The sequence below is a fragment of the Macaca thibetana genome, chromosome 2 (assembly GCF_024542745.1).
Source record: "Macaca thibetana thibetana isolate TM-01 chromosome 2, ASM2454274v1, whole genome shotgun sequence".
Lineage (NCBI taxonomy): Eukaryota > Metazoa > Chordata > Mammalia > Primates > Cercopithecidae > Macaca > Macaca thibetana.
Window position 1 is genome coordinate 104,853,450 of NC_065579.1, and position 27,571 is coordinate 104,881,020.

Genomic DNA, 27,571 nt, shown 5'->3' on the forward strand with positions numbered 1-27,571 from the left:
GGGCAGGGTGGCAGCTAAGTGGGGAGCACCCGGTAAACAGTGGGGAGCACCCAGTAAACAAGAGTTTCTGATAAGAACAACCCCCACCTCAGGGGTTGGCTCAGGATGGGGGTGCAGGGGAAGAGGACTGTGGAAGTTGCCAGGCAAGGCTGCCCTACAGTGGGGGCAGGGCCCAGGAAGACTGAGCTCTGTCTGGTAAGCCACCCCAGGGGGCTGCCTGAAGGAAGCTAGAGGCCGTACTGGACCCACCCCTCACCCTCTCCCCTCTTTCTGATGTTTCCCGCTTCCCTTTTTCCCCAGCCACCTCAGCTAGGGACAGAGGGCACATCAGGAAAGTTAGTAACTGAGCTATTCCCGCCACAAATTAAGAGTCCTTCTCTGCTGGTCTATTGTACTTCCCTCATCTTGGGACGCCTAAACAGTCAACCAAAACAATAATTTGTCACTGCTGTCCCGCAAGGCATGTCATCTTGGTTGCCCAGGAAGGGCGATGTCAAAGGCAATGGGTATGGATCTGACTGGTGAGGGAAGCAGGAACACCCACAACCCTGTGGCCTGGGTCCCAGCTTCTAAGAAATGTTTGGGGTCTGACCTGGGAATAGAGGAGTTGCACCCTGAGCTCCTTGGTGGGTGGGGCAGGGCCAAATCTGCAGACTCAACGCAGAGGAGCCAGGGCTGCACATCTCCCCCAGTTCTGTTCCCTGTCCCATTCCCAGCCCCATGGAAGGGAAATCTCTCTCCATCAGAGGAAAGAGACGAGAGGAGAAGTGATTTATTATTCTATTCCATTATGCCTGTTTCCAGAGAAACTAATTATGGTGCATTGTTGTATTAGATACTTTCAGAAAGATTACATTTTCTTACTTTGGCCGATAAAAAAATTAAATCCATCAGTTTTCCTAAACACATTACAGTAAAGACAGACTTGCTCCTTGTAATTATTAATCAGTCAGATTTGGGGACGCAAAGCGTTTGACTTAAGCTCAATGCAGTCACGAACAATGTCCCGGGATCGCATGTGGTATTGAAACAATTTTTCAATTTATTAAAAAGTCATTAAGGCAGTTGGGGTGGGAGGTAAGGAGAGCTGGACTAAGCCGCTGAGTCAGGGTTGTGGATCGGGGGTGTAGAGTCGTCAAGGGGCTTCTGCAAGTGGGAAGAAACCCAGTGTGTCTTACTCCTACACCTGGCTCTGAGGGGCCTGCTCAAGTTGAAATGGGACCCTAAGACGTCAGCCTCAAGGCTGGGTGCGGTGGCTCACACCTGTAATCCCAGCACTTTGGGAGGCCAAGGCAGGGGGATCACTTGAGGTCAGGAGTTCAAGACCACCCTGGACAACACGGTGAAAACCCTTCTCTACTAAAAATATAAAAATTAGCCAGGTGCAGTGGTGCATGCCTGTAGTCCCAGCTAGTTGGGAGGCTGAGGCAGGAGAATCGCTTGAACCCAGGAAGCAGAAGTTGCAGTAAGCTGAGACTGTACCACTGCACTCCAGCCAGGATGACAGCTCAAAAAAAGGAAGTCAGGAGTCAGGCCCTGCCCCCACCTCAGCGACCTCACACTATACTCATTCATCTGTCCAGAGTCCACTCCTTCAGGTTGTGAGCTCACGGGATGGAACGGTGGCAATAATGTAGTAATGGGTCACTCAGGGGGAACAATTTGCCCTACGGAGTCCTAAGCCCACTCTCCAGTGGTCCTGCACTGACGGCTGACAGCCTGACTCCCACCCCTGGCAGGGAGACAGGCCCCTCCTACCAGCTCAGGCCCTTGGAACCCCCAGCTGGGGACATGTGGCTATTTGGAAGGACACCTGGTGTGGCCGAGTGCCTTGTTCCAGTTGCTGGGCTTGCTCACTCAATCATTTAATTACTCCTCTGACACTTCCTGCTCCCAGGAGGGATTTACAGGGGTTTAGAAGGCTGGCAGGCTACAAGCCCAGCTTAGCCTGCATCCTGGCTCAGGTGGGAGCCGAAGGGCGGCAATAGGACCCAGGCTCAAGTCATAGCTCAGCCACTTGCAAATTGCTGACCTTGGACAAGTTAGTTAAACTCACTGAGCCTCAGTTTCCACTTCTAGCGAAAGGGGTCCTGTCTCCTCACACAGGACAAGGAGGTCATGAGACCTGTGTCTGCCCCTCCTGGGTGGGAGCTCTGTCACATCACCTCTCTCCCTGTCTGCCATCAGGGCAAAGTTTGGCTCCCCCTCAGGGGCTGCTTCATTCATGTGGTTCCCTCTGACTGGAATACCTACCCTCTCCCATGAGCCTTTCTTCTGAATTCCACTCACCCTTCTTCAGGCGACCTTCTTCAAATCTGGGTGGGGCCCTCTGGGTATTCCTGCCCAGACTAGGGGAAGGTCATTAAAGCAGAGGCCTGAAATTAAATCCATCAGTTTTCCTAAACACATTACGCTAAAGACAGACTTGCTCTTTGTAATTATTAATCAGTTGCATTTGGGGATGCAAAGCATTTGACTTAAGCTCAATAGAGTCATGAACAATGTCCCGTGAATGCATGTGGTATAAGGCATGGGGCTCAGAAAGGCCAGGTCTCGTCCCTGACATCCCCCAACAGAGCCGAGACCTGGTACCCCCAAGCCCCATCCACACGAGACTCCCACGAGAGACTTGAACCTTGCTGGATTGGGCAGACCACTCTTTCTGTAGGTGTATTGTGAGGGTCCAGGACCTCAGAACCAGAGGAACAGGCAGTGCTGAGCCCTCATAGGCTCTCTTGATCCAGCACTGAATGGACCCCATCCAATTTACGGCCATGCCGCTCTGAACGTGCCCGATCTCGTCTGAGAGACCCCATCCAGCAACAAGACCTGCCAGCTCTGCTCTCTGCCACCAGCTGAGTGCCCTGCTCTGGACCTGCTGCCAGCCCCACTCTTGAGATACCCACACCCTCCAAGAAACTCAGGACAAGGCAGGGGCTGGGGGCCAGGGCTTGCATTGCCACTGACTCCTGGGTGACGTGAGCCAGCTCTGCCACTGTGTACCTTTGTTTCCTCGTAGGTACAATATCCCCACCCCCACCCCATTAGCAGAACAGAGATTGGGCTGGAGATGAAATATCTGAATGGAGGGGAGGACTCCAGAAGAGGAAGGAGGCCCTGGGAGGGCTGAGGTTTGAGCATCAGCATAATTGGGGGTGACTGGTGAGGTTGGGGCGGGGTCTGAGCACAGCTGAGCTTCAGGCCTGCCCTGCTCCCAGCTGTCACAGGCCACAGGGCTGCAGAGATGGGCTGCTGGGTGCCTCGCTCCCTGGCCCTTGCCCCTGGGTCTCTCACCTGCGGGCAGGTAGAATTGAGCATGCTCCAGACACTCCATTTCCGGGGGATTTATAGAGGGCTTTATCTTCCCTCCTTGATCACTGGTGAGGGGATAGAGAGGGAATGCTTCATTCTTTCCCCTTTAGAGGGGCAAGGAAGAACAGCCTGGCCACCCTCAAGCTTGCAAAATACTGTCTGAACCCCATGTTGGCTAACCCTCCTTCCCCACATGGGGCCTCGTCAGGGCCTGGCGGGTACTAGGAGGGGATGGAAGCCATTTAAGCTGTCACCAGCTCCATCAGAGGATTTAAATCACTGACACAGAGTAACAGCGCCGTGGATTACAGTGCGGGAGCCACGCGGGCACAGCACAGCAGAGGCGGGGGAGGGGGGCAGTGAGGAGGTCCGGGCCAAGAGGCACCTCCTTGGAACCTCAGCTGGGGGGTTTCTCTGCAGCTGAGGCCATCCCAGCAGGGAACCCCTGAGCATCCCACCTCCCCCTCCACCCAGACTAGTTCCCCACAGAAGCCCCCACATCACTGGGCTGTTTCAGGGCAGCTGGGAACCTATTCTTTGTGTCCTCACGTAAGGGCTTGAGGTCTTAACTCATGCCTGCCTCCCCACCCTGCCCATGGACTTTGCACCCAGAGGTCTCACAGTCACAGGCACCCTAGAGAGTGGTGGTGGGGGCAGGGGCACCTGGCAGAGAGCCTGCCTGCTCTCGCTCACAGGCACCCAGCCATTGTCTCTGATTGCATGGTATTAGCCATAAATTACAGCCTTTGAGAGGCCGCATGTAAAAATAAAATAAAATAAATGTCAAAAGACAGAGAAAATGTTGATTCTTCAGGGAGAAGAAAGGATGGCTTGGTTAAATTAAAACTTTGAGAGGAAGTGGAGTGTGGGAAGATGGTCCCTGGGACCCAGGAGCTGCTGGGGCATGGTAGGGGTAGCCTGGAGAACATCATTCAGTCAATCAGCAAACACACTGGTCCTTCCTGAGGTCTTGGCCTGTCCAGGCCAATGTAGGGGAAACACAGGAAAGATGGGGCCCCACCTATTGTGGGCAGCATAGCCCTGAGACTCAGCAGGAGGAACCCCAGGCACTGGCTCAGCAGACACGTGGCTGGGCTCAGGCTGGGGCCTGGTAGGGTTGTGGGAGCTCTCCGTGGTGCTGAGGCCCATCTACCAGGTGAGAGGGCTGCTACCCATCCTGCCCTTCCCGCAGCAGGGTCAGGGGCCCCTCCTTCTCTACCTGAGTCTGGGACCCAGAGAGAGGCCAACAGCTGACATAAGAGCCCAGCTTGCTCCACCTTCTGTTTACCCTCTGCAAACACTCCTCTTCTAGTCCCTCCTCACCCTCTTCCTTGACTCTCCCACCAAGAAAGTTAGGGAGATTTTCCAAGGCTGCCTCAGTCAGGGCAGTGGAAAAAGAGACTGATGGATGGACAGAGCCCCTGACTGCCTGGCAGATGGACCACGTCCACAGTGATGTTTCCCCGGTGGGTGGCATTTCTCACTGGAGTCTGATTCAGACCCCAGACCCACATACCTGAAGGCCTAGGCCAGGAATACAGTCAACAACCCAGTACTCCTGGGCCTGTAGGGTTGAACTGGGGCAGGGAAGACACTCAAAGAATGAGGGATATCAAGCCTAAGGAAACAGATAGGATCCCCTGGGAGGGCTGGCTAATAAGGGCTGGAGTGGCAGAAAATACACACCTCTCACCTCCCCTGCTACTCCACCACACACAACCTGTACTCCCAGGCTGCCCCCTTGGAGGGGCCAGAGCAATTGTGAAGCTGCAGCTATTTTTCTAGAGGTTCTGGTTGGGGGACCCATTTGTTTCTTCAATGAGCAAAATACACTAAAAAGGCATCCCACTCCCAGCAACAGCCTCCAGGCCCTTTGCTCGCCCACCACAGCCATGGGGAGGAGGGATGCTCCAGGCTAGCTATGCTGGGTGCCTATTCCTGTTCTTAAGGGAGTCTCAGCAGGGTCATCTATGGCACACTTGCCATAGATGGGCAGATGACCTGGGTGCAGCAAGGGCTTGGTAGCTGGACAGGGCCTGACCTGGCTCCTGCTGGAGGTGAAAGGGGTTCCTGCAGCAAGGGCACCTCCTCACCAGGCCCAGGAGCACCTGCCCCCACTCATCCAGCTGCTCCCTCATCCTGAGACTGCTGCCCAGTCCTGCTTGACCTCAAACCATGGCAGGACAGGGCACTGAAGTTGCTCAGTTGAATAGGCCCCAGCATGACCCCAGAATGGCCTTCACTCTGGTACCTGCTCCTTCCATCAGCAAGTGAGCCCAAGTGTACTGTGGCCTGAGCCCCTGCCTGGCAACACCTCCTCTGGTGAAGGTGCCCACCTGGCACCAGGCTTCTGGTCTGAAAGATGCCTGCCTTCTTCAAGGTGGGAAGGGAGCTGTCTCTGGTGCCAGGAACCCCCCAGCTACCTTCCTGCTCAGCATCCCTGTGGCTGGCAGTGTTTGATTCTCTACTGGCAGTCAAGGCCAAGGTCTAGCCCTGGCCTCCTCTCAACACTTGGGCTTCCCTGAACCTGCAACCCATATCCAGCCACCTTTGTATGCCCATGCTGAAGATAACTCTAGGACTCAGGAGGTGCTTGTAGTGGTGACTCCCCAAGGGTCTCACAGGGACCAGGCCTAGAAGCCCCTTCCTCATTCAATGCCTGCATTCTCCTCAACGTGTTCATCCATCCCTGATGTCCCTGAGTCATCCTCGTCTTCCTGCAACTTGGCCCCCAAGGTGGTCTTCCCCCACCCCTCCTTCTCTCAGGCTCCCAAATTCCAGAGCCTCTGAACCTCCTCCTTTTAGCCCCCTCCCCTCTCTGAGCTCCTCTCTTGGCCAACCCAGGGGCCATACTGACGGATTTCACCTTGAAGTTCCCTTCTCACCATCTCCATCTCCTGCTTGACCTTAACTGGAGAAAGTCATTTTCTTTGTGCCTGCCCCTAGCAGTGGGGCCAGAGTGAGTGCAAGGATGGGAATGGGCCATGGCAGGTGGAAATTCAAGTGCTGACATCCACGGGCCTCTTCTGTCCCCTCTTCCTGCACCTGGACCCCATGCCAACCCCTCCACTCTTGACCCCAGGCACAAGCCTGGCCTACCCCAATCTACTGCTCATACCTACACTTACTCTCCCCTCTCACCCTGGACTGAGCTTACCAAGCAGACCCTGGGGACACCCCCCTACCCAGTGCGAACATACTCCCTACCCCACTGATCACACAGCATATGCCTGCATACCTTTGGACCCCTACTTTGCCTTGTGCTTTACTCTGAGCACACACTCCAGACAAAAATGTGTATCCACAAACCTGTGCATTTGTCCAACATAGGGCTCCAGAAGATCAAAGCCTAGAGACTCCCAGAAGCCTGCCACCTGCTAACCCAGTCCAGATGCCCTGCTGTACAGGTGGTAAAGCAGAGGCCTAAAGAGGAGGAATGGAAGCAGTCATTCTGAGTGGGAGGTGGAGCTGTCATGTCCCAGGGAGGGGATAGGGGTCCAACTGGTTCCCCTGACTGCTTCAAAGGCAGGTCCCTCTGCTGGGCCACTTGCCTGGCCACATTCCCTCTCCAGCCTCTTTTCCTCTCCAGAGCAAATAAGATTTCAGTGCTCTTCCCTGGGGAGACTCAGCACGCCCCTGTCCCTCAACCTCTGCCCTCTACCAGCTCTCTTTCAGGTCCATCTCATTAGGAAAATCATCTCAGGCCCAGCCATGTTCCAGAGTCCCAGATCCAAGCTCTAGCTGTGTGACCTCAGATAGCTCACCTCACCTCTCTGAATGTTCATTTTCTCAGCAGATGAGGAAATAATAATAACAGCTGACCTCACATGCTGTCCAGAGGCTAAAAGGCTCACCTGGAAGGAACTTAGTGCAGTGGACAGGGCCCTGTACCAACACAATAGTAACACCAACAGCAATAATAAAGCCTCTGCCTTTCCCTACATCCCCCTCTCTGGATTCTCACCCATAAAGATCTTTTTTTCTCTATCAAACTTCTTATAAAAGCTGCCTGCATACTAGCTGCCTCTTCCTGTCCAAGCACAAACTCCTACACACTCAAGCCTACCCATGGGACATGCCCGTCACGGGAATAGGCCACAAATCCACACCCCCCAACCTGGCACATACACACATGCTTGAACACATGCATGCACAAACAGTACACAGAGTATAATTCATTTGTAAAGGAGACTCCAGTCGTGCTATCCATCTTGAACTAAAATTCAATACTTCCTGGCATGGCCCGCTGGGCCTTGATGGAGAGGACAACACTGTCCCACGTAGCTGGCTAATCCTTCCTCTCTGAAACAATGGAATGCCAGCCACAAGGGCCCAGTAGGGATGGGTGAGGTGCTGGAGGGGTCATCCCAGCTGTCTCAAGGGATGGATTCTAACGGTCTAGCAGCAGATGTGGGCCCAGAGCAGAAAATGTTCTGCCTTAAGTCATCTCATCTGCAGCGTCCTGGAGGGTCAGACAGTCCCTCTCTGATGCGCTATTTTTTTTCTGGGTCTTTTGGGAGCAGTGCAGCCTGGATAGGGAGTAGACTAAGCCACCTCCAACTTCCTGGAAGCCAATCCCCATCTCAATTCCACTTCTCCATCCCTAGCCTCTTCCCCTCCCTCAGCCACAGCGGCAATTCATCAACTCCCTCCCTAATAAAATTTCCCCCATCCCTTCCTGAACTCCACCCCTTTAGAGACTGTGGTCTCCTCCCAAGTACCGCTGCCCTTTGGATAGGCTGTTTCCTACCCTAAATCAACGTTCCTTCCCTTTTTGACCTGGAGAACTCCTCCACAAGATTCAAGGCCCAGCTCAAACACTTCTTCCTCCAGGAAGCCAGTCCTGACCCTCCTGGGAACAGCCAAGTCCAGCCAATCAGGGAGGCTAGAGCCATGGGATGGGGCACTGAGAGAGAGGCCAACTGTCCCTGCCCCACCATGCAGGCCCCTGCAGGTGGGTAGGGGACTCAGATTCAACCCAGGCAATGGTGAGCCATGGAAGGGATTAAGGGGGAGCGGTGTAGTCAATGCACAGTGCCTGGGTGCGGCTTTAAAAGGGCATGCCAGGTCCTTTCCTCACCCTTTCCCTGGGGCTTCCAGTATCACTGTGTTCGGGCCGGCTCAGGGCTCGCTAAGTGAACATTCCTCGGCTGGGGGAGTTTTATGGCCCGCGGTGCTTCCTCCGCAATGGCCTGTGCTGTTTACTAACCCCTTTCCGGCTTGGAAATAGACTGTCTTTCCTGAACGATTTTCTCTTTTCCCATTTACTAAACATTGATTTCCCCCCTCCTGCGCCTCTAATAGAGCAGAAACCAATACGTCTCTGTTTGCTTTTCTCTGCATTTGGGGCGCGGGCGGCGGCGGGGGGCGCCGGCTGCTGCGGCGGGGCCAGGCGGCTGCTCCGCGCATGTGCACCCGTCCAGGTGGCCCTGCTCTCCTCTGCGGCGCTGGCACGGCAGCCCCGGGCCCGCAGGGTGCCAACATCGGGCACGCAGGGACGGGGGACGGGGCACGGGGGTGGCGGAGAACACATCGGGTAGACAGGTTAGTACCAGGAGCCTGAGTCGTCTGGGGCTGCTGCGAGAGCCGGTAGCAGGGGCACCAGGAAGACAGCCCGTTCCCGCGGATTCCCAACTCTTCTGTGCCTGCAATTTCATTAGTGATGCCTGGCCTCCTCCAGATCCTCCTTTGAAGTCCAGGTGCTTCTGAATGAGAAGCCCATTAGCGCCTGGGGCTGCATTCAGTAGAGGCCAAGTGGGGCTGAGACATTCATTTCTTCTCTCATGTCTTCAGTCACCGAACATATCAGACCACCTGTGGCTTGTTCCCACTCACAGATGAGAAAAGTGGGAGCTCAGAGAAGGGAAGATCTTGCCCCAGTCACTCTGCAGGAGAGAGGCAGAACCCAGAACAGAGCCCAGGCCTCTGACTCCAGGTTGGGGGGTCTGTGGTCATTGCATGGATCAAGGGGAAGAGAGGGCACAGCTGGCAGAGATGCCTGCTGAGTGTAAAGGCCTGGAGGCAGGAATGTGTGTGACATAAGCTGGGGCAAATGACGGTCAAGTTTAATTTTGAAACTTCTCAGGAAGCTGGCCTTGGCTGGTTGTTTGTGACCAAATAAAATACAGGAGGGGCCTTCGCAGAAGGGAAAACCAGAGGTTTCAAGGCAGACACATGGGAAGGACTGAGGTCAGGGCAGATGCAAAGAGGGACTTGCGGCAAAAAATCCGACTAGGAGACTCATAGACAGGCTGATAAGCGCAGGCAGGAGGACAGAGGGATGAACAGATGAATGAGAGGATGATGGACAGAGGGATGGACAAGTGGACAAGCCAATTCGAACAGTCAGAGAGCACTGAGCAGGATTCAGCAGAGCCAGGAGGAGAAACAGCATCCCTAGGGGCACCGGTGTGAGCAAAGGCTTGGAGGGGAGGCTGCAAGTAACCTCTGGGCTAGGAGCAGTAGGGGAGGAGGCTGGTGTCCTATTATAGTACATTGCAGAGGCCCAAGGCCATGAGGAAAGCAGAGCTGGAGGGGCAGGTGGTTGGGAGGTGGCTGTGATCCCCCACCTCCCAGTGCCCCTGCCTAACACAGGCAGCCCTCCCACAACAGAACAAAGGCAGCACTCAGGTGGGTCTGGTTATTCACATCCCCCAAGGATCACTGCACCCTGTACAGTCAGTGACCAATGTGTGTTTGGAGCATGAACTTGGATCATGATGCCTTTGCTGCACCAGGGGCCAGGTGTATGGCCTGCCTCTGGAGTAAGGCTGTGACCAACTCGGACAGACTGGGGGCAGGCAGTGGGCAAGCCTTGGCTACCAGGAGGGAACTGGTCACAGCCACAGGCACAGGGAGCCTCAATAGGGGCCTGGACCAATTAGGATGGAAGGGGAGGCAGCAATAATTAAAAATTAAAAACCAGCAAGACAGTGGTTTAAAAATGAAAGGACTGAGTAAAAACAATTAGCAGAGATGAGGCAACAGGGCTGGCACGATACAAATGGAGCCGATCACAAAGCACTAATGACATCGGAAAACCTAATTTTTACAGTGTCAGGACTGGGTGATTGAAGCACTGGGCCTGCTCCCGAACCAGGCCGTATGCTGCCCTGAGGCCGGTGGAACTTTATCTCCCTCTATACATCTCAGAGGGGCCAGCAGGCAGGTGCAGAGGCTGGTGGGAGAGGCTTGGAGGCAGGAGGCCTAGGGATGGTGCTGGGAGATTGGGAAACCAAGACAAGGGCTAGAGGGAGGCAGATACTGCCCCCTTGGAGTGTCCCCACTAACGAAGGCAGCAGTGGTGAAGTCACAATCCTAAGGCACTCGGTTGCCGCGGAGACCAGGCGACCCTTCTGGCAGGGGGAGGCTGAGTCAGTTTGAGTAATGGCGGAGAACGTTGCTGCTGATGGGGAAAAATACATCTTCATAACAGGGTGAACCTTTTGGAAAATGGAATAAGTAAAATAATTGAGAGAAAGAAAATTGAGTTTTTATTGCTTTTTAAGTGTTTAAGTGGAGGTTTCATTTAGGGAAATTATCGTTGCTTTTATTTTTAGCCACCCGGTGGGGTGGGGAGGGGTGAGGAAGCATTGATTTAGGGAGGGGCTTGGGTGTCCTGTCCCTCCCCGCAGGAGTCGCAGGGCACCCTCATTTCACAGAAGAGAGAAGCTGGAGGCCAGCGGAGCAACTGAAACTGGCCACAGGGCATGGCAGAGTGCCCTCTGGATCCCCCTTGCCTTTTGGGGGTCTCCTGGGCCTGCCGTCAGGCCGACCCCTGGGCCTCCTCTCTCGTCAGTCCCCTGACCCAGTCCCACTTCAACTCATTCTGTGCTTCTGCTCTTGCTGTGGCCTCAGTTTGGAATGCCGCTTTCTCCCTGGAGCCTCAAAAGCTCTTTCTGCCCTGCAACCCCAGTCCCTCTCCCCGGCCTGGCTCCTCCTCCAAGCTTCATGCTCCCCTGAGTCTCCTGACCCTTCTTTTAGGATTTCCTGCTCCCTCCTGCCTGGTCCTCTGCCTCCTGTCCCCAGCCCTGGCAGGAGAGGTGAGGAGGGACTCTCCAGAGAGTCTGTAGAGCCCACGTCTGTGCCCGTAGTGTGCTGTTCGAGCCTCCCAGCCTCCTCTGCCAAGCCCTGGTGTCCTCAGCCTCATCCATACTTATCCCATTCTTCCTCCTGGCCAGCCCTGGCTGTGACCCTTCCACACACCAGAACTGGCTCAGGCCAAGATCACCAAAGACCCTACTGGGCAGATTCCATGATGGGTGAGGTGAGCTGCTTTTCCAGACCCCACTGCCCTCCCCTAGGTCCATGTCTGGCTGCTACCTGGGTCTCTGTCCTGGGCCTACTCTTGTACTCCCTTTTTTGCCTCTAGGATTAGCCTCTTCAAGGCTCTGTTCTTCCTAAGATCTCCTAGACGTCCTCCTGGTCCCAGGATGGAACCCTGTGCTGGCTGCCCCCTTCGTTTTCTGCTGGCCCCACTCACTCCCTGCTCACACAATCCCCTCTTGCTCAGCCAACCCCTCATCCACTCACTCCACGGACCCCCTCATCTCTGGCCAAGGCAGCTGCTCTGGAAGCTCCTGGCCCACCACCATTTACACTCCCTGCCCCAGCAGCTACTTCCAATTCCTCAGCAGCATGGAGCTGTTTTCAGGCTGGGGCCTCTGCCCACGCTGTTCTCAATGCTTGGGAAGCACTCTCTCCCCTCAGGCCATGAGTCAGGAGGGAAAGACCAAGACTCAAGTTACTTCAGTCACAAAATGGAATTTATTGGCACAAGTAATTTAAAAATCCAGGTCTGAGAACTTCAGGTATGGCTGGGTACAGGTGCTGAAACGTTATTACCGTGACTTGGCCTCTTGTCTGTCATACTTACCTGAATGTGAGCTCCATGCCCAGCCAGGCCTCCCCGGTTCTGCTCCTCAAGGCACCTCATTCCCTGATCCCCCAGCTGGAGCCCCAGCCTTGAGTCAGCCACATGCCTGTCCTGGAAAATCACCGTGGGCCTGGAGATGAAGGAAGCTGATTGATTGGCCAGGCCTACGTCAAGGGGGAGGCATGTGACTGTTCCCAACACATAATGATGGGGTCAGGGGTTCCCCAAGGACAACTGAGAGTGAGCACCCAAGCATGGCCCGGCCTCTGCTGAACCTCCACAGGTGCCTCAACTCCCCTTTCTTGGTTAACTCCTTGAGAGAGTTAATTCTCTTCCCGTCTCACCTCCGCCTAGGCTGTGAGCCCAGAGGCAGGAACAAGGCTGTCCTGTTTACCACAGGATTCCCAGTGTCCGTGAGTGAGGGGGAGCCCTTTATGGTACAGAAGGGGAAACTGAGGCAGGGGCTTAACTAAGATCACATATCCATGTTCATGCCAAGGCACCCTGTGCTCTGTCTTTATGCCATCTTCAGTGCACCAACCCTCCATCTCCCACAGCTCTATGTCATCTGCCCCCACCCCAAACCACCCCCATTCCTCGTGTGGCCTCCAGCTCTGCCTGTCCATGTATCCCTCTTGCCTAAACTCCTGTGGTGTCCTCTCTGTTCTCCACCTCCTCAGTGCCAAACTGTCTCATGCTAGCCCCTGCCCAGCCCACCCCTGCTCCCGAGGCCCTGGCGGCCCCATGGACGCTGGCCTCTCTTGTCCCCACAGACAAGATGCCATCTCTGGGGGATATTCTCGTAGGTTCTCTGCCTACGCTGCCGCCCTCCCCAGGGCCTGAGTGCCTTTCCTCCCTGGCCTTCTGCACCAAGCGCTCCTCCTTACCAGGTTAGCTGCCCTTATTCTTTAAGCTGTAGCTCAGGGGTCACAGAGAAGCGTTCTGTGGTCCGCCACTGTCCCCTCCTCTGCTGTAGGATATCTGTCTGTGTCTGCATGTTCTCCCCAGGCACACTCTGCCCCCTTGAGGGTGGCCAGTGTGTGATTCCTCCTGGAGTCGGCCCATGTCAGACTCAGCTGGTGCTCAACCGCTCTTGGTGCGTGCTCATTGAATGAATGGATGACCTTCCAATGATGGGGCCTTCACACCTGGGGCCAGTTCTGCCGGTGAACAATGGGGCATGGTCAAAGATCCTCCTGGGCCACGCCCTACAGTGCCAACAGGGGCAAGTTCTGTGCACATGCTCGGGGCTAGCAGGACCATTGAAGAGGTTGTGAGCCGTCTGGGAAGCTGGGTGATAGACCCATCCTGACCGCTGGCCCCTGTCCCACCAGGAGAGAACTCCTGGGAAGCTGATGAGACACAAGCTTGTCCTCTTGCTGGCCTTGGTTCTTCCTTACATCTTTCCTATTCTCTGTGCCACCAGCCAGTCCCCTCGCCCCCTTGGTCAGTGGCCTTGGTCCTCATAGTTCCTTTCCTCTCCTTTCGGCTTCTGCTCCCCTCTGCAGGGTGCATGGCACATCCTACTCCAGCGCCACCCCCTCCCATCTTTCCCTGCCAGTTCCCCATCCACTCCCTGCTCAGGCTCAGCCTCCTGAAGCCCTGTCTCCTCTCCACTAGGCACGGCTGCTTTCCTCCAAGTTAAGTTGAGTTGATCTTCTGTTTAATTACCTGATGTGTTCATTGCCTGCATGGCCTATTGGCAGAGGTGGGTAAGCTGGTGGGCAGATGGACAGCTGGGATGGCTCAGACCTTCAGTGGCCACCTGCCTGTGTACCTGGGAGTACAGCAGTGCGGGTGTGCTTCCCTGGGATGCCAGGGCAGCAGGAGAGGAGTGCATGCACCCACCCACACACGCATACACACACACAAACACACACACACCCTTGTGTTTCCACACGTATAACACACTAGCACAGTCACATCCCACATCCCACGTAGCCAGCCATGCATGCATACATGCACACACACACACACACAAACACACATCACCATCTCCCACACACACATCCGTACTGGCTGACTGTGCTTCCAGCTACAGCCAACAGCTGTTATTACTATGCCTGTCCTGGGCCTGATATTCGAGGCCTCCATGATCAAACCTCAACAGACCATGCCAGCCACACCTCTCTGAGATATCCCTGGACACAGCAGGGGCTGAGGCACCCTCAGGACAAGGCTGGAGGGGTAGGAGCTTGCCAGCTTCAGGCCTGGCCAGAGAAGTGGAGGCTGTCCATCTCTATCCATCAGTCTGTGTGTCTGTGGGGGTGTCAGTCACCCTGGGGGAGCCCCTGGGGCAGACACTCTGAGCAAGTCTCCCACTCAGGCATCATCTCCCCTCCTCTGACACCCTGTGCCAGGCAACACCTGGACTCTCACCTGCCCCAAGCTGATCCCAGGAACTGGAGAAGAGGTGGGGCACAGGGAAGGCACCTCCTGGAGGAGGCAGAACTCAGAGGACAATGAGCCCTCACTGAGTACCTATTATGTGCTGGAGCTTTCACACCGTGGTTGAAGTTGGTTGTTATCACAGTCTTTCCAGTCTTTCTGTCCCCTGCCCACACATCCCTCATTTCTCCCTCCTCTTGAACACAAGGAATGAGCTCCTCAGGGAGGGAGCACACTTCTCAAGTCACACCCAGACTGCTGGAGCCTCTTCAGTTTCCCTGGCTGTGTTTGCAAGCTGCATCTCTTTTTTTTGGTGGAGGTGGAATGTCATTGTCCTTTCTGCTCACTGCTAACCTAGGTTCATCTTGCTGCTTTCAACAGTGATACTCTCTGGTCCTGACTCCTATGGGCAATGTCTGGTATACCAGGCCACTGCTGAAGTCTTCACATGCCCTGTGGCAGAGGCATGCCCCATGACCCCATTGAGCGATGAGGAAAGTAAGGCTTTGGGAGTTTAAGTGACTTACTGGGGAGCTCCCAGGTAGAAAGTAGCTGTGGCAGCAATGGATCTTGGTCAGGTCACCAACTAGGCTGGGTCTGCACCCCACACCCTGGTACAGATGGGACGATTGAAGACCTGAGGCCAAGAAAGAAAGCTGCATGGTGGCCCCTGGCACTGGGATGCTCCACGGTGTGTGGTGTGTGGTATTCAGTGCACAGTATTGTTGGGGTTCAAGAAACATGACTCCAGTCAGACGTGGTGGCTCACGCCTGTAATCCCAGCACTTTGGGAGGCCGAGGCGGGAGGATCACCTGAGGTCGGGAGTTCGAGACAGCCTGGCCAACATGAAGAAATCCAACTAAAAATACAAAATTAGCCAGCGATTACATGCCTGTAATCCCAGCTACTCGGGAGGCTGAGGCAGGAGAATCGCTTGAACCCAGGAGGCGGAGGTTGCAGTGAGCCGAGATAGCGCCATTGCACTCCAGCCTGGACAAGAGCGAAACTCCATCTAAAAAGGAAAGAAGGAAAGAGAGAGAGAGAGAGAGAGAGAGAGAGAGAAAGAAAGAGGGAAAGAAAGAAAGAAAGAAAGAAAGAAAGAAAGAAAGAAAGAAAGAAAGAAAGAAAGAGAAAGAGAAAGAAAGAAAGAAAGAGAGAGAGAAAGAGAAAGAAAGAAAGAGAGAAAGAGAAAGAAAGAAACATGACTCCAGAATGTGGCACCTTGCAGGTGACTCTGCCCTTCTCCAGCCCTCCTTTTTTCCCACTCCTTTTTCTCCCGGAAAGTGGTCATAGGAACTAGAACCCCTCTCCTGGCCAAGCAAACCATAAAACCTAGAAAGGTCACTTTCTGACCTCCTCCCTTCTCTTGTACAGATCCTCATGAGACAGGGGTTCTGGCCCTGGGCAGGGGCGGGGGCACCTCTATCATGCAGAGACCCAGGAAGAAACCTGAACAAATGAGTCTTGCTGAAGCTTTGCTCCCAGCGTATTAGCATTAGGCCATGCCCTTTTGCTTTAAGCATTTTTCCACAACTTCTTTCATCAGACTTAGCATAAAAACATTCTGTTTTCCCAGGCCCTTGGATCTTCATTTCCTCAGGCTCCCCAGTCACTTAAAACTTTGGTGAAATCAATGTGTTCTGCTTTTCTGTCAATCTGTCTTTTGTTATAGGGGTATCAGTCATGACTTTTGCAATGGGTGAGGGAAGATGTTCCTTTTACTCTCCTGACCTGAAAGACAAAGCTTCCTCCTGAATCCTTGCTGAGGGCTCCAGCTGTGAGGGAACTCATTCAGGCTGCCAGGCCAGACACAAACCCTTTGGGTCCCAGCCCACATTTGCTGGGTAAACGTGCCCCTTCCTATACCTTCTCATCTTCACCATAAAACAGTCTGGGGGCCTCTCTTTGTTGGGTGTAATTAGCTGTTTCTCCCTCACTTGCTCATGATTACATTCTGGTTTAGAAGAAATCAACCAAAGGAGTCTTTGTGCCGGGGCTTCTTAGGCTGACCTGGGGTGACTGAGTGCAGTGGCTGCCCCCCACCCTGCAAATACTTCCTCTCCCCTAGGGAGGACTGGGGAGGAGAGGATGAAGGAAGGAAAGGCAGGAAAGGGAAAGAAGCAGGGGAAGCAGGGGGAGGAAGAAAAGAAGGAGACAGGGAGATAGGAGGGTAGGTTGACTCGGGGTGGGGAGGAGGAGAGGGAAAAGAGGAGGAAGGTGAAGGGAGGAGAGCAAGAGGGAGGGGAGGAAACAGTAGGGAGAGGACACACTAACCTGACCTTCGGGGAGGCTGGAGGGAGGGGGAGCCCGGGCCACAGGGGAGTCGACTATGGCTGCAGGAGACAGATAAGGTTGGGGAGAAAGGCGTAGACGCTGATGGGAGGGCAGGGATTAGGGGCTCAAGGGCCTGTCCTGGGCCTGTGGGTGGAAACCCAGGAAGAAGGGCAGCTGCCCTAATGAGATGGGAGGAGGGAAGAGGAAGCTATCGCTTCAGGGTACCCCTGTGCCCTTGGTGAGCGAGGAGAAAGGCCTCCCACCCCTACCCCATCTCTGCTGCACAGTGAGCTGTCTAAGCAGACCCAGGCCTCTGGACCCGGGCAGGACCAAGAGGGACAGGACAGATTCCCTGAGCTCAGGGCTCTCCTCCAATCAAAGAAGACAAGTCATGACCCATCCCCCACGAGCCTGGAATGATCACACATTGATGGGCATGCATGTCAGCTCACAGAGACAACAGGGACTATCCCTGCCCTGGTGGAGACTGGCCCATTGCGCACGTGTCCTTTGCAGCCATGTGCTCACACACGCTTGGCCACATCTGGTCTCTCAGATTCCCACACTCAGCTTGGTGCCTGTAGCCTGTCACCTGGGGCAGGTGAAGATAGGCCCATATCAGCATGTATGGCATGCTGTTATTCTCAGAGGCAGATTTTGAGGACACCCCCATTCTCCCCCTCCAGGGCAGGGCAGTGGCCTCTCATGGAGGCCCATGGCCACTGGGCCTTGGGCTTGAGACAGGTCTGAGGCTCCCTGAGCCTGCACTGCTCATGTGGCTGGGCCTGGGGAACCAAGTCCCTCCTGGCCGGGAGAATATAGCTCTGTGTGGGTGGTGGTGGAACCCTGACCTTGTTCACCATGCTGAGCCCAGTGCCCAACACATGGTGGGCCTGCAGTGGGCACTTGCAGAGGTCTGGGGGTGGATTAACCCTGAGGTGTTAGAAGCTGGGTCTTCTGGGGGCTTGGAGGGAAGGGGTCGCTCCTTGAAGCCCCTGCAGACTGTGCAGGGGTTTGGCCTCCTCCTAGGGAGTCCAGCCAATGAGACTGAGAGTGGAGGAAGGGCTGCCCAGTGTCAGCCTCATGGAATGGAGATAGGACATGCTAGCCGAGAGCCTGGCTGCTGGGAGCAGCTGATGGAGATAAATGGTTCCTGTCCGGGGTGGAGGTCAGGGCCTGGCAAGGCAGTCTTGGGCCTGAGAGACGGCTCTGGGCTGGGCCAGGAAGTCAAAGAGACCTCTTGCTGGGACCCAACTCTCCGTAGCCTGCCTGGGCCATCCCCCGCCACCCCCCCGCAGGGGCTGAGAGTATCAGCAGAGGTGGGCTGGCTCCACCCTGTCTCAGGTTGGAAAGCTGAGCCCTGCCAGGCCCTCAATTGCTCTGTGGGCCAAGCCTCCGCCAGAGCAGGGAGTGGTGGGTTTTCCCCATTTGTCAAGTGGACCAAGAAAGACCTCAGGGCAAGGGCTAGGCTGATGGAAAGGCCTGGTCCCAGGCCTTGTTCATTTCTTCATTCATTCATTCCCACATCTGCCCCTGCTGTCCTTTCTGGCCCCTCCACCCAGTGAGGCCAGGCCCTCCCCTCCGCCCTGGGATATCCTTGCCCATGCCGCTCCCCTCCTGCCACGTCAGCTTCCTGCTGTTTCCCCAAGAAGCTTCTGGAACTTTGCTTTTGCTGTTTTTTTTTTTTTTTTTTTTTTTTCCCTCATCTGGAACCCTTCTGTCCCAGATCCCTGCATGGCCAGCAACTCTTGACATTCAGGTCTCAGCCAGTGCTGAAGTTGCCCTCCTTCCTTGATCGCCATCAGAAGCTGCCCCCTCCATTTTTATTCCCATGCAGTCCTGGTTTGTTTCCTCCAGAGCCTGAAAATACCTTGTTTATTGACACACCTGTTTATTATCTATCTCACCAAGCCCTGCATAGGAGCCAAGGTCCCAGCTGCTTTCCCCAACCGTCCATGAGTGCCCTAGTCCCCAGGGTCATTCAGATCAGCATAAGGCAGGCCCTGGTCATGGACAGGAAACAAGAGGAGTGTTTCCAGGGCAACAGGCTGCCCCATCTCTAAGGGACTTTATGTAAAGGCTTATGGGTTTGGATCTAGGCTCTCAGAGGGGGTTCAGATGGCCAGGACCCAAGGACCTTGCACACCCAGAAAGCAGGTTCCTTGAGCCCTTCCTGGGCTGGCCCCTGTGACTGGAGCCCAGAGTGGGGTGCATGTAGACATTAGCAAGTCAGGGCACCTCCACCCCCAGTGATGGAGACAAATGAGAGGGGTGTGGAGCTGTAGTGGATTATGAGGAAGTTGGTGCAGCCTTATTGATGAGGGGTTATGCAGGAGGACAAGGCGGGGCAGAGGAGGGCACAATATGTTGAGAGAATCCATAAACCCTCCTGGACACCGCCCTCTATGGGGAGGAGGGAAGGTGTGCTCCACAGGTGTGTGTGGGGTGGGGGTAGCTCTGGGGCCCAGCTCAGCTCAGCCCATGGGGGGCCAGTGCCAGAGCCTTTAACACCACCCTGTGCTGAGCCCTGGGTGGGTAACCAGGCAGGAGAAGTGGAGGAGCCAGCCAGGTCCTGGCTCCTCTTCTCTCCCTCTACACTCCCTGCCTCCTTGGGCTCCAGGAAGGGTCCTCTCTGGTTGACATCTGAGAATCAGTGGGCCTGGTCAGTGTGAGCATCTCAGGGCACCTAGACCCTGAGGCTCACCCTAGTAGCACCCAGTCTGTTCCTCCAGCCCAGCTACTGCCCCAGCAGCTTCTACAGAGGTGGGGCTAGGAAGGGAGCCAGGGCCACAGGCCCCTCGTTCCTCTGAGATGGAAGGGGTTCCTGTGCCTCGGGGAGTGGGGGGGGCATGACCCCATCTTTCCTCAACTCTTGCATGTCCAGGGCCTCTAGATAACCTCAGAGTCTGTTGGGAGGTTAAATCCGCAACTCCAAAGGGTCCGGGAATGGAGTGAGGCAGAGTATGGCTTGCACTTCTGCCACCTGGTGGCTAAAAGAGGTAAAGCACCTAAAACACCTGCTCTTCCGATTCCCAGAAGGAATTGAAGGCTGTGGAGGGAAGGGTGCTCCTCAGGGAGCAGAGGCACAGGGAGATAGAATATGCACTCCTTGCTCCAGGTCAGCATCCTGGCCTGCAACCTTTGCCCTCACTCAACTTGGCTCAGAGCTTTCCCAGGTGCCATCAGACATTTGCCCACCAGAGCCTTCCAGAATGCTAGCAAGGCCAATCTAGCATCAGGGATGCCTGTTTGGCCTCCGCTATACTGAGGGGGACAGAGGGTCCAAATGACATCCAGGGGCACACACAGTGGGTCTTGGTGTCTGGAAGAGAGGGAATAGTGGGATATGGGAGGGAGGCAGGGAGAAGTTGGAGCTGGGAGGTGGGTGCAGCCTAGCCAGGCCCTGCCTCCCCTGTCCTCGCCTTACTCACAAATGCTGCTGGTCCTCTTCTTGCAGGACCTGGAGTGAGTCCCATGAGGCTCTCTTCCACACCCAAGTGTCACCTACTTATGTCATAATACACTGCCCCCAGTTCCAGAGCAGGGGCAGGGGTGGGGGGAAGAGGGGAGGCTTGATCACAAGCCCCCAGCAGAGGGCCCTCAGGAAGGAACATAGTTCCTTTCTACACCTCAAGCTCAAGATTATGTCAAGGGGCCAGGCATGGTGGCTCACACCTATAATCCCAGCACTTTGGGAGACCAAGGCAGGTGGGTTTCTTTTTTTTTTTTTTTTTTTTTTTTTTTTTTGAGACAGAGTCTCGCTCTGTCGCCCAGGCTGGAGTGCAGTGGCTGGATCTCAGCTCACTGCAAGCTCCGCCTCCCGGGTTCACGCCATTCTCCTGCCTCAGCCTCCCGAGTAGCTGGGACTACAGGCGCCCGCCACCTCGCCCGGCTAGTTTTTTTTGTATTTTGTAGTAGAGACGGGGTTTCACCGTGTTAGCCAGGATGGTCTCGATCTCCTGACCTCGTGATCCGCCCGTCTCGGCCTCCCAAAGTGCTGGGATTACAGGCTTGAGCCACCGTGCCCGGCCGGCAGGTGGGTTTCTTAAGCCCATGCGTTGGAGATCAGCCTGGGAAACATGACAAGACCCCATCTCTCCAAATGAATATTTTAAATATTAACCAGGCATGGTGATGCATGGCTGTAGCCCCAGCTGCTTAGGAGGCTGAGGTGGGAGGATCGCTTGAGCAGGGGAGGTCAAAGATATAGTGAGGGGTGATAAAGTGAAACCCTGTCTAAAAAAAGAGAAAAAAGAAAAAAAAAAGATTATATCAAAGTCACAAAGTCTACTGAAGGAATCCTGATGTGGCAGGCAAAGTTAAAATTGGGTACAAAAATGGACTGTTCCTGGAATCCAAGGGAAAAGTCAAATATGCACTCCTTGCTCCAGGTCAGCATCCTGGCCTGCAACCTTTGCCCTCACTCAACTTGGCTCAGAGCTTTCCCAGGTGCCATCAGACATTTGCCCACCAGAGCCTTCCAGAATGCTAGCAAGGCCAATCTAGCATCAGGGATGCCTGTTTGGCCTCCGCTATACTGAGGGGGACAGAGGGTCCCATGGACCTTTACCTCCCTTTCCTCAACCTCCAGGAGGTAAATCTCACCCAGCTCACCCTGTCCTACTGGGGATGGTGTCCTGACAAGGTTTGCCCCTTTCCACCCACCAGGCAACAGGATGCACTATTTCCTCTCTCATTCACTTCCTAAAGTCTCAACAACTCAGTCAAGCATAACCTCTGGGAAAATATGGTGTTGAAATCACTAGATGATAATCAGGGGCAGGGGGCGGGGGGAAATCCACTTGGATCCCTGCCTCACGCCTTAAAACACCAAAACAAGTTCCAGCTGGATCAAAGGTATGGGGACTAAAGAATGAAGAAAAAATCCCTAGACAAGTTTGATTTAGTCTAGCCTTTTCTAAATATGACAAACAACAGAAAAGCCATAAGAGAAAACATGGATACACCTGACTCTATAAAAACCAAACATTTCTACCCGGAAAAAAATAATAGCCAGGTGTGGTGGCTCACACTTGTAATCCCAGCACTTTGGGAGGCTGAGGCGGGTGGATCACAAGGTCAGGAGTTCAAGGAAGTCTCTACTAAAGGTCAGGAGTTCAAGGAAGTCTCTACTAAAAATACAAAAATTAGCTGGGTGTGGTGGTGAGCGCCTGTAATCCCAGCTACTCAGGATGCTGAAGCAGGAGAATCCCTTGAACCCGGGAGGCACAGGTTGCAGTGAGCTGAGATCGTGCCATTGCACTCCAGCATGGGCGACAGAGCTAGACTCCATCTCAAAAAAAAAAAAAAGAAAAGAAAAAAACTCAAAGTTTAAAGACAAACTACAAGTTAAGGAAAAAATGCAAATTTCATAATATATAAAGGGTCCTTATAAATTGATAAGGAGAGGATCAAGAATCCCATTGAGAAAAGGGGCAAACAAGATGAACATACAATTCACACAAAAAGAAATCCAAAAGTCTCAACCACTGAACCCATGCTTACCCTCATTTCTTTAAGAGAGATGCAAATTAAATAGGCAAAGCCATGAAAGATTGATGCACTTGCTGGTGACCATGGGGAAAATCAGAAACTTAGAGTTGCTCATTGGAATGTAATCTGTGCAGCCTTCATGAAAACAATTTGGCAATATCTATCAAAATTAAAAATGCATAGACCCTTTGACATAGCACTGCCCACTTCTAGGAATTTATTTTACAGACTGACACACATGTGAAATTATGCCCAAGGTGTTCACTGCATGATGTTTCTAAGAGCAATCGATTGGAAACAGCCTACCCCAGGAAGGCTGACTGAGTGAATAGGGAGCTTCCTCACCAAATATACTCTGCAATTACTGGAACCAATGAGGGGGAGGCAGAGCCACATGTAGGGCCATAAGGACAAGGTGTAGTATAGGTATAGGATGGTGAACTCGTGTTTTTTTAAAAGGAAGAAGGTAAGTGTTCCCAAATACTGCCGGTATCCCCAAGACCTCTTGGCCCCCATCTCCCAGAAAGCTGAGCTGCACATGTGGCATTCGTCTGGCTCTGCCCTCTGGCGTTCAGTTGAATCTGGACAATGGAGACCCCCAGGAGTTTAGCAGGCAGGATGGGGAGGTCGTATTTATTCCCTTGGCCCTTTCCAGTCCACCCTTCACTTGATTTTTCTGACCCTGAGATCTGGCCACATCTCTCCCTGTTCAAAACACTCTGTGGCTCCCCATTGCTCTCTGGATGGAAGTCAGGAGGAGGTCAGATCCCCACCCCTGCTTTTTTTTTTTTTTTTTTTTTTTTTTTTTTTTTTTTTTTTTTGAGACGGAGCCTCACTCTGTCATCCAGGCTGGAGTGCAGTGGTGTGATCTCTGCTCACTGCAAGCTCCACCTTCAGGGTTCATGCCATTCTCCTGCCTCAGCCTCCCGAGTTGCTGGGACTACAGGCGCCCGCCACCACGCCCGGCTAATTTTTTGTATTTTTAGTAGAGACAGGGTTTCACTGTGTTAGCCAGGATGGTCTCGATCTCCCGACCTTGAAATCCTCCCATCTCGGCCTCCCAAGGTGCTGTAATTACAGGCATGAGCCACCGTGCCTGACCTTTTTTTTTTTTTTTTTTTTGAGACGGAGTCTTGCTCTGTTACCCAGGTTGGAGTGCAGTGGCGTGATCTCGGCTCACTGCAACCTCTGCCTCCCGAGTTCAAGCTATACTTATGACTCAGCCTCTCGAGTAGCTGGGACCACAGGCATATGCCATTATGCCCTGCTAATTTTTTTGTATTTTTAGTAGAGACAGGGTTTTGCCATGTTGGTGAGGCTGGTCTCAGACTCCTGACCTCAAGTGATTCGCTCACCTCGGCCTCCCAAAGTGCTGGGATTACAGGCACAAGCTGCTGCGCCTGGTCCCCACCACTGCTTTTGAGGGTCTGCTTCTGTGGGCCACTCATCCTGTAGACTCCCTAACCTTTCCCAGGATCCTGGTCTCAGCCCAGTTCCTGCCATCTGCAACCCTCCTCCTGCGCACTTTGAGGGGACAGCCTCAAAGGACCTCCTTGTCCTCCCCTGGCTGCTGTACTCATGCCATCAGTGTCAGCCCCCAGTGTGGTGCCTGTCCTGAAACTGGGCTCTCCAGGGCACTGAAAGCAGGAAGCCCATCCCCCACCCCACCCAGGTGCTCCTGGAATGCAGAGGTTGACTAAATGCACAGAGGTTTTCCCAGGGCTCTTGGCCCTGAAGCCCTCTGGGGTTGTGCTGTGTTGCACAGCCCAGCTCTGGCCCTTCCAGACTTCGGGAAGAAGGTGCCCTGCTTGACTCACCTCTGGGAGGCTGGACCAAAAGCGGCAGGGAGGACCCAGGACACTGGCTTCTGGCCCACCAAGCAAGGCTCAGGGCACTGGCAGGAACAGCTGTCGGCTGAGGCAGGGTAGGAAGGGGACTGTGTGTAATCAGTAAGAAGCCATGTTTTTTAAAAAAATAACTCTGCCGTCAGTAGTGGTGAAACAATATAATAAATATGAGAAATAAATCTCGTTACCATATAATGAACTGCCTTATTAATGTGTTAAACTTGTAAGAAATGCTTAAGTGTTTAATTAGCAACTAATGAGGGTACCAATTAGGGATCATTATACATTTCTTTAAAACTCCTAATTGGCAGGGGGGCATTTCAATCAATGCCATAGGGCTGGCTCCACGGGGACCTCGTCCTGGCAGTACATCTGTTGGTTGTACCTGTAGGGCTACACATCTGGTAGCTAGCCCCATTGGAGCCCACAACAAGGCCAGGGCCACTTGAGTCCAACCCAACTGGACACCAGGACTCAGTTTCTCCTCTGCCACTAAATCCTGCTATTGATCAAAGCCCACCTGAAATGGTGCCTGTTAGAAGGCTGCCCAGTCCCTCTCACCAGATGGAAGGACTTGGCCTGTTCCGAGGCCTCAGGAGGCTGTGAGCTCACTTAGGACCATGGTTCTCCACCAGTGACCAGCTCCCCCAGGAGCCTGGAGGAAGAGTCACCAGGAGGCTGAGCAAAGGCTGAGCTGGTGCTGGGGCCACAGTGTGGGTAGTGAGTTCCTGCAGCTAGAGACAGGCTGAGAAACAATGCTAAGGTGCATCCTGGGGCACCCTCAGAGGCAGGACCTGGGTCTCTATCTCAGCTGAATCCTGGGCTCCTTTGCATGCAATCCCTGACCCACGGCTGCTGCAGGGCCAGGTAATGGGACTCAGAGTGGACCATCTCTCCTGCCTCCAGGGCTCAAGCCCCCTTCCCAGGGAAAGTCAAGCCAAGTAGATCTTTGGCCTGGCTGGCGGAAAGGGAGCATCCTAAGCAGCAGAAGCATGATTAATTACCAAATTAATTGCCAAATTAATCACCTGGGTAATTGCCAGAGAGCTGGAAAGATGTCAGGGAGGCAAGGCCCAGCCAGGGGCAGGGTGGGAAGTAACCCTGGCACAGGCATGGGCAGAGAGCGTAGAGGCAGGAGACTGGCTGCTGTCTGAGCAGATGGCCTGGGCACGATGGGAGGCAGCAGGTTGAGGACTCTGGAGGCCAGGCTGGGGCGTTTCAGAGTTCAGAAGAAGTCTTGCAGGCCTGAGTGGAGGATAGAGGGGCATTGGCAAATAGGGTGTGTCTGGGAGCTCCGTAGGGGAGGGTGGGAGGCCCAGGAAAATCTGACCAGGTGGTACTTATGTCATTGCATATGAGTCTTGTCGGGAGGAGAGCGACTAGCCTTGGGGGCTGAGGGCTGGGGGAACCCTGGTTTGTGGCCTGGGAACTAGGAAGACAGTGGGCATCGTTGAGCCAGACAGAGAATTGGCTGGGGAAAGGAGCCAGCCTCTCCCCTGCAGCCTGTGGACCCCCAGGCCTCCTAGGTCCTGAGCCCTTCTGTGGCTCTTGTATTAAGGAGTGATTGGGGAAGTGGCCAAGTAGCCTCAGCCACCCACCAGGTTTCATGAATTTTCAGGAGCCAGAGGGCTCACCTCATCCTCCCCGGTGGAAAAATACTCTACGACCTTGTGGCCCAAGGCTGCTGCTTAGAGTCAGGTCAGAGGGTTCCCTGGCCCCAGAGCTCAGAAGATGGGGCCCATCCTTCTCACCTGCCCCAGCTGCCCCTACTCACCTCTCCCAGGCTGGATCCGAGTCTGGGCTGTGTCTTCAGGAGGCTCCAGGTCAAGCCAGGTGTAGAGCAGGGGATTGCCCCATGACCCTGCCCCCACCTGGCAGTGGGGGACTTGGTGAGGGCACATGCACTGCTAGGTAGAGGCAACTTTAGAACTCGGGGCCACTTCAAGGGTTAGACCTTCCAGACTGTGGAGCCAGGAAGTGTAACCTAGAACTGGGTGGCCCCGCAGCCCCTGTAGACCTCAGGGCTGCCCGAGGGCTGAGCCCATGTATGGCTCAGAGGCCCCACCCCTGCAAAAGCTCTGTCCCCTGTGGGCCACCTTTCAGACCTTTAGCGTGTCATTTACTAAGCAAATATTTACCTAGTGTTCCTATGTGTCAGGCACTGTTTTAGACCCTCTACACATATGAACTATTTTATTTTATTTTATTTTTATTTTTATTTTTATTTTTAGAGACAGGGTCTTTAAAGTGGAGAATGTGACCCAGGCTGGCCTTGACTTCTCATGCTCAAGCAATCCTCCCACCTCAGCCTCCTTAATAGCTGGGACTACAGGCACATGCCACCATGCCTGGCTAATTAAAAAAAGCTTTTTTTTTTTTTTTTTTTTTTTTTTTTTGTAGAGACGGGGGTCTTGCCGTGTTGCCCAGGCTGGTCTCAAACCCAGGGCTTGAACTCTTTTTATACTTTTTTTTCCATATCTTGGTACTCACTGGCATTGAACTCTTTTTTTTTTTTTTTTTTTTTGAGATGGAGTCTCGCTGTGTCACCCAGGCTGGAGTGCAGTGGCCTGATCTCGGCTCACTGCAAGCTCCGCCTCCCGGGTTTACGCCATTCTCCTGCCTCAGCCTCCGAGTAGCTGGGACTACAGGCGCCCGCCACCACGCCCGGCTGGTTTTTTGTATTTTTAGTAGAGACGGGGTTTCACCGTGTTAGCCAGGATGGTCTCGATCTCCTGACTTCGTGATCCACCCGCCTCGGCCTCCCAAAGTACTGGGATTACAGGCTTGAGCCACCGCGCCCGGCCAAGGCATTGAACTCTTAATTCTGTCAAGTAGGAAGACTTGCCCCACTTTACAGATGAAGAAACTGAGGCAAGAGGTTCAGGGACTTGCCTGGAGTTGCATGGTGGCTTAGCTGTGATTCAGATAAGCTCATTCATGTAGCAAGGGGCACTCAGGAGAATGCAGTTGCCCCAGGCCCCTTGGACAGGGGTGTCTGGGACACCTGGCACCAGAACCCATGTTATTATAGAAGGCAGAGCTGACTTGCCGTGAGGTATGCCTCTTCTGGAAGCCCAAAGAGGTGTGGGGCCAGTCGCAGCTCCTCCCTAGAGTCCAGCCGCCTGCTGCGCTGGATCACCAGGAGTCCCGGTGCAGCAGCGGCTTGTTTCCTGCTGTCTGCCTTGCTGGAGATGATATATGGGGAAGAGGTGGTACAGTTCCTGCCCTCCCAGTCACAGCCAGGTCGCTGGAGGTGGCAAATGTCCCCATCTCGCTTGTTCATGTTGGGGGATGCAGGAGCCAAAAAGAAGGGGCCCTTGGTGACACACTCAGGAACCCACTATAAGGGATGCAGAGATAACCCAGGCCTGTTCAAGACTG

The 27,571-nt window shown here is 54.1% G+C and overlaps 1 protein-coding gene across 1 annotated transcript in view; it reads right to left on the reverse strand.

Annotated features, from left to right (window-relative positions):
- The window catches only part of TUSC2 (tumor suppressor 2, mitochondrial calcium regulator), a 223,475-nt gene extending 197,277 nt beyond the window's left edge, over positions 1 to 26,198 (reverse strand). Inside the window, exon 1 of the mRNA XM_050781030.1 lies at positions 26,189 to 26,198. The gene's annotated coding sequence lies outside the window, so the exon portion shown is untranslated. The remainder of the gene's footprint in view (positions 1 to 26,188) is intronic.
- Between the last annotated feature and the right edge of the window lie 1,373 nt (positions 26,199 to 27,571).